Below are 11,261 nucleotides of genomic sequence, written 5' to 3'. Positions count from 1 at the left end.
TGAATCTGACCATGGAAAAATTTTGCCCTGGGACATTTAATGGAACTAATGCTTCAAGAGATACCCTTTAGTAAATTCTGCTTTACTGTCAATTTCTTCTTATTCAGCAATTGATTAGTCAATTATTAGTTTTTTGTTTTTGATTATCATCTGTTTTATATTGCTAATCGTACCAACAAGTTTCTTTTTTTTTAACTAAATCATAGTTAGGGAAGGGAAGAAATACAATGTAAGGCAGTTTGTTTTGCTGATTATGTCTATCTTTAGCCTTTAGGTTGTTTAGTTGTTTTGTTTTTAACTTGGGCATTTATTTGATTGGCTACCCAGTAACCTATCTCTCCCTTCTTGGAGCAATTTTCTACTTACCTTTTCAGGGAATTGGCCCTCCCCTGTACATGAAATAGTACAAGGAGATGGACTGCTTCCACAATATATAGTCTGGCCCTAGTTGGTTAGATTGTAGGTGGCCACTTGATCCAAGATAGGTCAAAAGGAATATGATATTAGACTGAAAGAAAAAGTGAGAACAGCCAATTTACTGAGTGATGTAATTTATGTACCATGTAAATATTGGGCTTTATCAGCAGCCATATTCTGTCTCATGGACCTGGAATAGAGAAAAGCAAGTGGAGGAGGGTAAAGATACAGAGAAAAAATAAGGGAAGGGACGGGGGAGATTTTTAAACTGGTTTGGGATATTTAAGTCCAGGTCCCTTCAATAGGCACAGTTTACAGAGAATTGTAGATAAGCCACAATTTTGGGAAAACTAAAATTTTTAATCAATTAGCAGAAATACTAACTCAAGACTATTACAAAACTCTATTACAAAACTCTCATCTTCAATTACTATGCTTTTGTAGTTTTGGTATCTTACTTTTTTTTTTTTTTTGGTCTTTTCCCAGGTATGTGCCAGGCAGTGTGAAGGATATTGGTGTACAAAAGTGAGTAACATACTGCTACATTCTAGCTAGAAGGGAGAGCTCCAAACTGCACTGAACCCACTGGCAAAAAACAAGGTTCCAGGAAGGGATGGAATATCAATTGAAATGCATTAACAAATGGATACACTGCTGGAAATTCTTACTTACCTATACTGAGAGATTTGGAAGACAGATAACTGGGCAACTGATTGGAAGAAATCTATATTCATACTCACTGCAAAGAAAGGTGATTCAACAGAATGCAGAAATTATCAAACATTATCATTCATATAACACACAAGTAAAATTGTGCTGAAAATAATTCAAAAGCAGTTGCAACAGTATATTGCCAAAAATTCAAGCTGGATTCAGAAGAAGTGGAATGAGAGATATCATTGCTGATAATTGATGACTCTAGCTGAAAGCAGAGAATATCAGAAAGGTATTTTCCTGAGTTTTATTGACTATGCACAGATATTTGACTGTGTGGGTCATAAAAAATGGATAACATTGAGAAATATGAGAATTATAGAACACTTAATTGTGCTCATGAGGAACTTTTACATAGACCAGGCGGCTGCTGCTCAAACAGAACAAGGGGAAACTGAATAGTTTAAAATCAGGAAAGGAGTGTGTCAGGGTTGTACCCTTTCACCGTGCTTGTTCAATCTGTAGGATGAGCAAATAATCCAAGAAGCTAGATGGAGAAGAATGCAACATCAAGAATGAAGGAAGACTCATTAACAGCCTGTAAAGTGCAAATGACACAACCTGGCTTGCTGAAAGTGAGGATGACTTCAAGCACTTACTAATGAAGATCAAAGACTATAGCCTTCAATATGATTACATCTCAACATAAAGAAAACAAAAACCATCACAAATGGACCAATGTGCAACATCAAGATAAATAGAGAAAACATTCAGATTGTCAGGGATTTCATTTTACTTGGATCTATAATCAATGCCCATGAAAGCAGCAGTCAACCACTGAGACTATGGCCCCTAGCTGCCCTTGGGGTCTGGAATTGAACCCACACCTGTGGTTTCCAGCCAAACAGAAGACAGGCATATGAGTTGAACATTTACCTCAAGTAGATACACTCCTTGGAGAGAACAGTCATGGGAGAAAAAAGGGCTGCTAATGCACAGGGAGACAGCTCAGGGGGCAGGAGCCCATGGAGGGATGGACACTGGGAAGAGGTAACTGTGGGGAAGAGGTGGAAGGGGAGCTGTTGCATTGTGGTAAACTGTGGTCAATGTCATGAGACAAAGTGTGTGTGAACTGCTGTATGGAAAGTGAATTTGCTATGTAAATCTTCACCCAAATCACAATAATAATAATAATAAAGAAATCAAATGACATATAGCATTGAGCAAATCTACTGCAAAAGATCTCTTTACAGTGTTAAAAACAAAGATGTTACTTTTAAGACTAACATGCACCCAACACAAGCCATGGCGTTTTCAATCACCTCAAATGCATGGGAAAGCTGAACAATGAATAAGGAAGACTGACCAAGGCAGTTGACTGCTAACCAGAAGGCTGGCGGTTCAAACCCACCAGCCACTCCTCAGAAGGAAGATTGGCTAATCTACTTCTGTAGTGACCCCAAGGAGGGGTCCAACTTGACAGCAAATAACAACAACAAAAGAAGAATTGATACTTTTGAGTTTTGGTGTTGGCAAAGAATATTAAATATTCCATGGACTGCTAGAAGAATGACCACATACATCTTGGAAGAAGTACAACCAGAATTCTTAGAATCAAGGATGGTGAGACTTCATCTCACATACTTTGGACATGTTATCAGGAGGGACTAGTCCCTGAAGAAAGACATCATGCTTGTTAAAGTAGACAGTGAAAAAAGAGGAAGACATTCCAAGAGATGAACTGACGCAGTGGCTGCAACAGTGGGCTCAAACATAGCAAAGATTGTGAGGATGGCACAGGGTTGTACATAGGGTCACTGTGAGTTGGAACTGACTTGATGGCACCTAACAACAACACACTCAAGCTAAAGGTAATGAAATGGTACCAGATAAGATTAATTAGCTGCAGCAAGTAGTATAAATCTCTGAAAGCATGAGATTTATGGGGCACAGTGGCAGAAGACTTTATAAAGAGGTGGTTTTGAATAGAACTCTAGTCGATGTGTAATAGAGGAAGTGAAGGAAACATTCCAGGAGAGTTATCAGCATGAAGAAGGGCCAATACCAAACAAGTCTGTTGCTCTTGAGTCAATTCTGACTCATAGCGACCCTATAAGACAGAATAGAACTCTCCCATCGGGTTTCCAAGGCTATAATCTTTATGGAAACAGACTGCCACTTCTTTCTCCCAAGGAGCAGCTGGTGGGTTCAAACCACTGACATTTTGGTTAGCAGCCAGGCTCTTAACCATGGTGCCATCAGAGCTTCTTTGAAGAAAGGGAGAGAGATACTAAAGGGAACTATATGTTCAGGAAATGGTGAATGGACTCTTTCAACTAGTAGAAAATTTGGAAGATATGGTGGAAAAATTGGTTGGAGCCAGATGGGCAATTAAACCAGTAAAGACTTTTAACCAGTAAAGTGACACAGCTTGATGCATGTTTAGAAAGATATATTTGGGATTATTGTGATGGATGAGTGTGAATACTGACAGAAATTTTTGTTGGTAATTATTCAAAATGTAATGAATGATTGGACCAAGTGATGGCAATAGAATTTAAAAAGAAAATAAGGATTGTATTTCAGTGGCTTATTGGAGCTATAGTAAGCACAGTGACTTTGATGTTGGAAGGGAATGAAAGAGAAGTTGGTTGAGAACCTTAAACAGGGAAGTAAGTGAATGACAATGTTAACAAAGATAGTAATACTAGACTGAATGACTAAAAGGAAGCTGGCTTTGAAATGGTCAGCTTGAGATGTTTTGGGGCCACACAGGTCCACGTATACAATAGGCAACTAGAGATAAGGTAATTAATATTTTCACTGTTATAAAAATAATTAGGGCTAGAACATAGGATATGGCAGTCATTATCCTTATCTGACGAATGGCAGTCATTATCCTTATCTGAGTAGAAAGAAAGCCAGGAGAGAACAGTTTTGGAAAAAAAGGAAATAAAAGTTTCAAAAAGACAATGTGACATAGACTAAACTAAGGCTGAGCAAAATGAAAACTGAAGCAGGCCAATGAATCAGGCAGGGTGACCTCTTCAGTATGTCAGTATGTTCTACTAGAGTGTAATCACTTGCACGATCTGAGAGGACACACTAGAATCATATGGTGCATGTTAAGAAGCATTTCCCCTTTTCTATAAAGCAGAAGTCAGCTTGCAGAATTTACCTTCTGGGTTCCCCAAAGGATTAGACATGTCTGTATACGTCTGGAAGAGTGGGGCAGAAAGACCTAAAGGAATATATTTGCATACGTGACTGAAGAGCCACCCGAAGAGAAGTCTTCCTAAGAGAAGAACTAATCACTCTCAAGTCAAAGGGTCAGTGTCATAATCAAAGGGTAATTCTGAGCAAAGCTGAAGATGTGCTGTTGCGCTTGTCTCTTTTTTATTCTCGCCCCCAGGGACTTGTGTCAGAGCCCAAGAAAAGGAGATGGTAAAACAAAAACGATTTATTTTAAACTGAAAGGACAGCCAGACACTTCCTTGAATCTCATGAAACAGAATGTAGCAAAGCTGTGGGTGTAGGAGAATTTCTCCACTTGTGGTTGCTTTTGTAGCATGTTGAATTATGGACCTGAGACAACACTTGGAAAAGAGAAGCAAGAGACAATGTCACATTCAGGGGCAGCACAATATCAACCAGAGCAGGAGAGGAGAGAGAAGCCTTGTGGTACTAGAAGACTTGATTGTGAAACACAAAGAAGTGAAACTCGGATGCCTCTAAGCACAGGTTTGGAGAGTCTGGAATCTTTGAATTTCTGGCTGAGAGGCAGTAGCAGAGAAAGGCAATTTCATTACTGTTTTTTTTTTTTTTTTTTCCATTTCTCTATCTTTGTTTAGTCTGGGGGAATGGCCCACTTGCTGTATTTTTAAAATCTAGGTGTACAATTATCTTCATAGAGTTCATTTAAATTAGAAAAAAATAGTCATACCACTTCCACTTCACTAAGCAGGGGAGACTTATACTAGACAGCTGGTATATTCTCTAGAAATGCTAAGGAAATTACACTCTTGTAAATAAAATTGGATATTCTTATTGATGTGCTTTATTTCAGTGTTACAGTGCTGGAAGTTTTGCCTTCTTATCTAGCAGATTCTTTGGTGCAAATGGTTGACACACTTGGCTGCTAAACAAAAGGTTGGAAATTCCAATCTACCCAGAGGCATTTTGTAAGAAAGGCCGGGGACACACTTAAGAAACATCAACCATTGACAACCCCGTGGAACATAGTTCTACACTGGTACATGTGGGGCCACCATGAGTTAGAATCAACTCAAAGACAACTAGTTAGGGTTTGTTTTTTGTTTGTTTGTTTCAGAATCTTTAAGGTTAAATTGCATTCATTTTCTGTTGGATGTCTCTAGGAATAAAAATAGTCTGGAAACAAATATTCAGTTCATGTATTAAGAATTTCTTGAGCGTCAGGTACTATTTAAAGAGCTTTACACACATTGTCTGATTAATTCCTTTAGCAAATCTGTAAAGAAATTATTATCTCCCTATTAGAGAACGAGGCTTAAAAAGTGAAACTTTACCTATGACCATGCAGTTAATAAATAGTAGAGCAAGAATTACAACCCAAGTTTGTCTAATCACTCACTGGTTAGCTGTACTGTGGTCAATCAAGTCATTAAACGTGTCTCGAGGAGCGTCAAAATGTCAGTGTTAATTACATTTTATTCTTTATATTCATACAATCCTTTATATCAGTCAGAGATAAGATATTCAATCATTCTGATTTGTTGGAAACCAAATTCTTTTTATTCAGGGAAACCATTCAAGAGAAAGGGAATATAACTGTCTCTCTTTCACTCTCCTCTATTTCTTCATATCCTGAAATTAATCCCATCACCCTTCTTCTACCAGTTATTCACTGGAAACTTTTCCTGAAAAATCCTGAAATAAAATATCATTATGAGTTTTCTCATTTCCTCTCATGTTGCTTTTCAACAAGTTAGAGATAGCATTATAATAATCAGTAATTGCAGGGCTTTTGGTAAAGCTTATGGCTATCTTACCAAAAATCCACAAAGTAAACATTCAAATAATGTAATGCTTTTTAATTTCTGTAAATAAAGAATTTCTCCCTTCAGAATATTCTATCACCTCTGATTTCACATAAATTTAGTAAAGGGCATAGATTTAAAGGGCATAGGTTTCAAAATAGTAAATTGTTCAACTTTAATAGTAAAAGCTGTCCTTACTTACATTTTTCCATTGGAGGAAATGTTTAATATTGCAGTATATTTTGAAGGTTAGTAAACTGGAGTGTATGACATCAAGGGCAGGAAATGAATTCCAGAATGAAGCAAGGAAGTAGAGAAAGGAATGACATGAGAAAGATTATTGTCAGATTAGGAAGTAATCTCTTTCATTACTATCCAAGAAGGAAGGAGAAGAACAGGGGATGAAAGAACAGGGTGTGTAAACTGCTTCAGTTGATGATAACTAAACAAGGCCTGTCAGTAGAACCCAGAAGCCACATTAACTTTGCATGAAATAGAAACAAAAAATCAAGAAACAAGGAAAATAGAGAAATAGGAAAAATTTTTGTTCAACATCCCAATATTATTAAGATTATTACCTCAGTAAATCCCCTTTTTTAAAAAATGCTACTAGATTTCATAGCATTAGTTGTAAGATTTCCTGAGCATTATGAACATAATGAAAATTACTATGTTCTGAGTATTTTTACTAAGAATATTGAACATACTTTTTTTTTTCTTTTGCCTGTCCAAAATCTTCTTCCATTTCTAACAAGAGATTAAGGTATTAGCCTTTTCTCTCTTGGATCCAATCTGAGGAGAGAGTAATCAGATGTTTTGCCCTCCTTAATCAAAATTTCAATCATTGAGCAAGTACTTATAGAGACTCCATTCTTTAAGATGCTAGACTTTTTTTAGCTTTAATTAAAATTAGGTATTTTATACAAACTATGCCAATTAGATGACATTGCCTTGTAATTTGATCTTGAACAGAATGACAAAGAGTTGGAATTAATTTATTCCTTTACTGATACCCTAATCTTCTAACTTACGTACTTTCTATAGTTTCAGTATTTTAGCCCTCACAGACCTGCTTTGGTTCATGGGTTTTTCCTAGCCTTTCTATAGATTCTGTGATCTCCCACTGGCCTTCCAGTAGTGAGCCAGAGATGGTTTCTATAGCTAGCAACAAAGAACTCCAGCTGAATCAGCAGACTTTCCAAACTTAAGCAAAAGGAAGCTGATGATTTATTTATTCAAAAAGAATTTATTGAGTATTTACTAAGTACTAGATATTTTTGAGGAGCCTGGGTATTGCAGGGTGTGTGCAACTGACTGCTAACTCAAAGGCTGGTAGCTCCGACCCACCCAGCATCTCTGTAAAAGAAAGGTTTGACAATCTGCTTCTATAAAGATTACAGCCCAGAAAACCCTGTGGAGCAGTACTACTCTGTAATACATGGTTGTTGTTATGTGCTGTCGAATCATACCTGACTCATAGTGACCCCTCCTTGGGTTTCCGAGGTAGTATCACTACGGAAGTAGAATGAGGCCCTACTAGATGGCAGCTTATATCAAGAAGTTATTATTACTGGATATTTGGGTGGTACATAAGTAAAACTTGGCTCCTTTCCTCAAAGAGCTTATAGTTTTTCTGACATCATGAGTGGATAATGTTTTAACATTCAAGGAAGAATGAAAAACCAAGTGTGGTAGTTAAAGTTGTTTGTCAAATTGGCTGGGCCTGGTTTTGAGTAGCTGGACAGTTGGATATAGTTATTCCTTGTGATGAGTCTAGCAATCAACTCTATAGTGCAATCTACTGGAGCAGCTGAGTAGCTGCCTTAGAGATGTGGTCTGCTTCCAGTATAAAAGAAGAAGCATTGAGAAAGGTCTCCATAGCTTTTTGGCGTGCTTGGACCCTGAATGTAACCACATCTTCATTCAGCAGTCTCCCATGTTTCCTGCCAATCTTAGGACTGTCTCTGGATTTGAACTAGTGGCCTCTCCTGTTGTTTGATAATCTTGGGACTGTGCTATTTTATTTGAAGCCCTTGGGTTTGTCAGCCATAGCAACCAGTAGCTACCTGAGTTTAAAGAGGGCTTCAGCTTCAGTGGGCTGGGAGCAAGAGGCAGAGCTGAAACCAAGGTCGAGGTGCTTTCACCCAGATCCTAGAGCTGGCACTTTGACCTCAGGCTTCTAGCCACCTAAACTGTAAGAGAATAAAATCCCTCTTTGTGAAAGCCATCCACCTGTGGTATTTCTGTTAGGATGGCACAAGGGAACCGAAACACCAGAAACAGGAAAAAATAATGTATGGGGAATGATAGTGAGGAATCAAGACTTGGGAGTATAAAAAGGTTGTAGGGCTAATTAGTAGGCTTTCTTACTTTGTCTTTCCTTCTTCTTCTTCTTCTTTTGTTTCCTTAATAAAGGAACTATGTATGTGTGTTCTAATAGAAATAATTATGTAATTCTCTCTCAGATCTGCTCTAATTTTCTGTTCCTCACATTAGTGCCTTAATTTAGGCTCATTACTTATTGTCTTGTCTATTAGTTTCCTCTAGTCTGTTGCTGTTAGGTGCCATCTAGTCTGCTCTGACTCATAGCTATGAAACACTGCCCGCTACTATGCCATCCTCACAATCATTGTTATGTTTGAGTCCATCATTGCAGCCACTGTGTCAATCCATCTCGTTGAAGATCTCACTCTTTTTTGCCGACCTTCTACTTTACAGAGCATGATGTCTTTCTCCATCAGTTGGTCCCTGCTGACAACATACATGTCCAATGTAAGCTAGACAAAATCTCACCATTCTTGCTGCTGAGGAACATTCTGGCTGTACATCCTCCAAGACAAATTTGTTTGTTCTTCTGTCACTCCATGGTATATTCAATATTTTTTTCCCAACACCACAATTTGAATGGGCAAATTCTTCTCCAGTTGTTCTTTTTCATTTTCAGCTTTCACATGCATATGAAGTGATTGAAAATACATGGCTTGGGTCAGGGCACTTTAACCCTCAGAGTGATATCTTTCCATTTTAATATGAAAGAGTCTTTGCAGCAGATTTGCCCAAAGCAATACATTGTTTGATTACTCATCTGCTGCACCCATGGGAATTGATCGGTGACCCAAGAAGAATGAAATTCTTGACAACTTCAATTTCATTACCATTTTCATGATTTTGTTTATTGGTCCAGTTATTATTAGCTTTTAGCTTCCTCTACTATAGCGATACCAGTAATCTACAACCACTTTTCTCCTCACTAATCCTAGCCCAACTCTTCCATCACAATGCTTCCAAGAGTGTATATATGCTATGTAAACTTTCCAAAAACCAAACTCACTGCTGTCAAGTTGATTCAACTCATAGTGACCCCTCCTTGGGTTTCTGAGGCCGTATCTCTATGGAAGTAGATTGCCCAATCTTCCTTCCAAGGCGTGGCTGGTGGGTTTGAATCACCAGCCTTCTGGTTAGCAGTCAAATGACTTAGGCACTATGGCACCAGAGCACCCTGTTTACACCATTCAAAAATTTAAAGTAGCTCTCCACTGCCTTACTAATATATGTCTACCATGCAAAGAAGCTTAATGATATGAATCTATCTGCTTCTCCAATTTCATGCCTTGACTCTTTCTCAATCACACTTGCATTCTAACTCTGAAATTAATTGAAGTTTCTTAATTTCATCTTGCTCTCTCTGGCCTTCCTAACCTCAACTCTCTATCTCTGGCTTGAAAATGAGATTCTGTTATTATTATTATTATTATTATATTGTAGTCTCCCTACCATAAAATGGACTGATTAATAAATAAATAAATAACAATTGGTAAAACCTGAAATTACAGAAGTTAAATTAATCACAAAGTTTGTTAGAAAATGGCTAAAAAGGGGAAAGCCAGGGCACATCCCAGAATTGTTTTCGTCTAAAATTTTAACACTATTACAGACCTGGTGAAAGCCACAGATTCAGAAAGATGCCACTTGAAGAAGCCAGAGAACTGCTACCCCTTAAAATGAACCTATTATAAGCAAAAGAAAAAATACTGAGGAATTTTTTTTTAAATGTAATTTTATTTTATTTTATTAAATATAATATAACTTTTTTGTGGTTGAGAATATGCACAGCAAAACATACACCAATCCCACAGTTTCTACATGTACCATTTAGTGACTTTCATTACATTCTCACCCTCCTTTTCTGAGTTGTTCCTCCTCCATTAATATAAGTTCAATGTTCCCTAACTTTCCTATCTCATCTTCTGAGTTGCTATTGTCAATTTAATCCCATACAGATAGTTTTCAAAAGAGCATAATATTCAAGGCAGACATTTTTTACTAGTTAAACTTAACTATTGTTTGATTTTAAGATTATTTCAGAGAATATTTTTGATTTCAGGTTTAAAGATTTTCTCAGGGCAATAATTACAGGGGTTTATCCAACCTTCATGACTCCAGAAAGTCTAAAGTCTATGAGAATTTGAAATTCTTTTCTGCATTTTTCCCTCTTTTGGCCAGGATTCTTCTATGGAATCTTTGATCAAAATGTTCAATAATGGTAGTCAGACACCATCCAGTTCTGGTCTCATGATCAAACTGCAAAGGAGGCAGTTTTCATGGAAGCAGTTAGTCACACATTCCATATGCTCCTCCTATTCATGACTCTCCTACTTCCTCTGTTGTCCCAGGTGAATAGAGAACATTTGTTGTTCCTTGGATGGCCACTTTCAAGCTTTTAAGACCACAGACACTACACAGTGAACTAGGAGTAGAAGAGAGGCACTGAACATATTATTAGTCAAATTAACTGGAATGTCCCATGAAGCCATGAACCTAAACCTCCAAACCAAGAAAACAAATCCCATGAAGTTTTTGGCTATACATAAGCAAGCTCATTAGCTACATTTTTTGTTGGTACTGTTGTTGCAAGTATATCTATCACACAAGTTTTGCCAACTCATTTTTTTACACTTGTACAAATTATTGAAAGCAATTTGTGATGGTTGGAGCTGTGTCAACTTGGCTGGACCCCAGTTCTGTGTGGTTGTTCCCATGATGGGATCAGATGACTGAGTTCTGAGTGGCCAGTCTGCCCAAGGGGAGTTTCCCTAGGGGCCTGCTTGCAATGATATTCCAAGGACAATCTGGAAGAACGGCATTCCGAACTACAGACTTCCTTGAGCGAGT

This window comes from Orycteropus afer, unplaced genomic scaffold (assembly GCF_000298275.1).
Source record: "Orycteropus afer afer isolate SDZICR_OR568_19922 unplaced genomic scaffold, OryAfe1.0 scaffold00373, whole genome shotgun sequence".
In the NCBI taxonomy this organism is placed as follows: domain Eukaryota; kingdom Metazoa; phylum Chordata; class Mammalia; order Tubulidentata; family Orycteropodidae; genus Orycteropus; species Orycteropus afer.
This window is presented reverse-complemented; position numbering follows the sequence as displayed.